This window comes from Rhipicephalus sanguineus, chromosome 6 (assembly GCF_013339695.2).
Source record: "Rhipicephalus sanguineus isolate Rsan-2018 chromosome 6, BIME_Rsan_1.4, whole genome shotgun sequence".
Taxonomy (NCBI): domain Eukaryota; kingdom Metazoa; phylum Arthropoda; class Arachnida; order Ixodida; family Ixodidae; genus Rhipicephalus; species Rhipicephalus sanguineus.
In genome coordinates this window covers 17,517,233-17,520,657 of record NC_051181.1, presented here as the reverse complement: position 1 = coordinate 17,520,657, position 3,425 = coordinate 17,517,233, and the positions used below count along the sequence as shown (strand labels likewise).

Here is a 3,425-nt window from a genome sequence, read left to right as displayed (position 1 = left end):
CGCGTTTTAACAGCGAAGCTGTTAAGGCTATAGCCGTACCGTAATGTGTGCGGCCTACCAGAAAACGGATATGTGCTACGGCCTCTCAGAAAACTATCATCATCGTAAACGGGTATGTGCCACAGAAATTGGGTAAATCTCACTACTCACCACTGCCCAAGCAACATTTTATCCTTGGCAAAATGTCGGCCTGACGTCGCTGGCCAACTGCACTGTCGTTGGCCCAACCTTGGCACCCGATGTAGGGCCGGTCTCGGGGATTGACATTGGCCTCATGTGGGCCTGCGTCGGCACTCAATGTAGGCCCGTCCACCGTGGCCGACGAGGCCGAGTGCATGCCGCTCGCGGGTTGACTAATGCCCGACCTTACATAAGCGTCGATTTACCGACGGCCGAGGGTCGGTTGCGGACGTTTTTCGCTAGTATTGCTCTGTTTTTTTTTTTCTTATTTTTTGTGCGTGTTCTAACAAAACGCATCAATTGTTTTTCTGGTGTGTTGATGCGTGTCGTATTTAATGTGAACGGGCAGTTTATAGAGGCGTTTAACTCTATCTGAATTAATTACGGGCAGAGTGCACATGTAAGACGGAATTAAACGCCTCTAACGGTCTGCACTTGTTAACGTGTTAATACGTAACACACAATAAAAGAAAGACGTGAATATAAGTTTTCTCTCTTTAGATCTTTATTTTGCAATTGTATAGATGCACTAATTTTCCATGCAACATTGTTCGCACGGAGCGTTTGCATCAGCCCTTGTGCAACGCAACCGTACAGTCCATGTGATCACGGCATGATAACGCTGACACATATAAATATAAAGACGGACGGCATTCCTGTTGGATCGGCTCCCTTCTTTCGGCCACTTCTCGTGCTCTTGGCCCTGAACACGTGCGCAGATGCGACGTTTTACCGTCGAGATGTTAGACTTGCATTTTTCTTCTGTCGGGAAAAACTGAAAGAAACAACAATGAATAATACTGTGAGAAAGGTAGACTATTTACTTGACCAGTGCACAGACATGTCGCGTCTAGAAACTCTATTCACACAACTAAACAAATAATTTTGTCGCTGCACAAATAAGAAAAACACTGCACTTACAATAAATGCGAGTGTGCTGAAATTCCGAGAAGTGCTTCAAGCTCCACAGCGCACAAACTAGATAATATGCGGAGAGAGGATGGATCGAGGTTTTCGTTGTTGGCTATGTCACTGGAAAACAAATGGTACAACAAATAGATTAATGAGAACACAATCTTACCTTCAAAGCAGCCGCGGGCCAGTCACATATTGTGCAGTCGGCATTTACAGCACACCTGCGACCAAATTCAATGTGAAAAGCGATTGCGTGAGACTTTCATAACCAAGCATGCATCTTACCAGAGTTCTTTTCAGTTGGCGAGAGCAGCGCAGCACGCTATTCACACTACAGTCCTTGTTGCAGGGTTCCCTAGAGAAAACGGCAAAATATGTCACGGCTTTACAATAAAATGCCACAAATAAAAAACAAGAAAATCTGACATATTTGCCCGTCAACGAAGTCTTGGGTCCACAGACAAATATAACCGCCGTTCGCCTGAACATTTCTGATCTGCCAGCTAGAAGAGACGACCAGATTGACGCATCAATTGTGCAAATAAAATTTGATTTTGTCGCTAGACAAAACTCACCATGCGATACAGCGAGGAAATAAAATGCCACTTACGAGTTCGCTTCAAATCCTCCGGCAATGGGAGAAGGCCGCCTCCAGGATCAAGGCAAACGAAATGCCTCTGAGTGCTTGCCCGTCTCTGTGCAGTGTTTCAGTCAGCACGTCCTCGCTCGAAAGAGCTACAATTTGGCGGGAACTGACGCATGGAGCTTGCTCCCCTCCCCAGCGCTGTGGCAAAGAAAAAAAAGAAAACGCAAGAGGTGCGGGTCGGCGCCCCGCTATGGTAGCCCCGCTGCACGCCCCGCCTCCCTCTTCGTTCCTCCTTCAGGCCTTGTCATTCTTTCTGGGAGAGAGATCTCACCCACCTTTTTTTTTTTTTCGGAGGAACGCACGTGTTGCTTATATCAGCTCTTTCGGGTGAGAAAAAAAAGGAGCGGGAAATTTCAACTGAAGCACATGCCTGAACATTTTAGGGCAGCGCTAATGCGTGCAAGAAGCGGATCGAATTTGAATTGAACCGTTTTCGTTGTTAACACAAAATATCGTTGGTACTCTAACATTAAAACAAATTAACATGAAAACCATAAACTGAGCATCAAGTAGAAATTTTAAAACTCTTCAGTGTGTGCGGACTATCGAATTCTGGCTCTGCAAAACGACGTATAGCTTATGACCGTAGAAATTATTGTATTTTTACGCTAATTTCGTGTTTATTTGGGCATAGATGATATTTTGAATATTCGTATTAACGCATATGGGCTATTCCCGAAGACCGAATCAAGTATGACGATATTCGATTCGATATTCCAAATGTTCAATCTTCGCACACTTCTATATTTAACCATTATATCTGATGTTCCCCCTTTGTCATGCGGCTCGATCAGATCAATCATATATTTATATTCACGACAGTGCTAAAGCGTGAGCACCGTGCTAGCGTTCCAGAAGTGCCGAACTGTCCCACTTGAGCTCATAGACAAGGCGGAGGAGGGGGATGATAATTTTCCGTGGACAGTTCAAAATCGTAGATATTTTAATAGAGCCTAGCGCGCTATAGTAATCACGATCAAAAATACATTTTCTGCTCGGCACTCGCATTTATTCCCATTTATTGCTGTTGTTCAACTCAAGTGCTTTGCATCTAATGCATGCAAAGGCGGTACGTTTTCTTGAGCTTCAGCAGAAACCGTAAACGCTCAGTACACTTGAAAGCACTCATGTCGTACCACTGTACATTGAGCATATAAGTGCTTCATCATAAGAGGTAGGGCTTGATCGGTACTCATGACAATGCGGCGGAGGATTCTCGGCGGCCCCGATCGCTAAAGGTTGCGAAGTTTCTTGCGAAACAGGCGAAAAACTTCGACATTTAAATTCCACCCCTAACCAACTCCGTAATTGTACCTTTTCCTAGTCAAATACTTAACGTGCACATCAGAAATATTCGGCTGGATTCGGGAATGCTGAGGCACAGCAAACATAACTTAGTGCTGGGGTTATTGATTGGAGCAGAACTGCAAATGCGACATCATTCTTAGACAGATGGACATTTAATAAGCTGCAAGAACGCCAGATTTTAAGATCACTGGGCAATTCAGCTTTTCATATAATCAGTTAGAGCTTTCGCGCCCCTGAAACACGCAGCTGAAATTTTCCAGCAAAGTTGTACAGTCCGCGAGATCTCTATTCGCACGTTTCGTGTGACGAAATTAATATTTTTTGGGGCTCGCTATAAAGCAGCAAACCTTTCCGATGGAGAAAGATTGAATTAATT

General features: G+C 44.6%; 1 long non-coding RNA gene across 2 annotated transcripts; it reads right to left on the bottom strand.

Annotated features, from left to right (window-relative positions):
- Positions 1-530: 530 nt before the first annotated feature.
- LOC125758928 (uncharacterized) lies at positions 531-1,508 on the bottom strand. Of its 2 annotated transcripts, XR_007416476.1 has the most exons (4): positions 1,381-1,508; positions 1,262-1,316; positions 1,102-1,158; positions 531-955 (listed from the first exon to the last, which is right to left on the bottom strand). It is a non-coding gene; the product is annotated as an uncharacterized LOC125758928 (long non-coding RNA). The 2 variants fall into 2 exon arrangements; XR_007416475.1 differs by having other exon boundaries at positions 1,262-1,508.
- Positions 1,509-3,425: the final 1,917 nt, after the last annotated feature.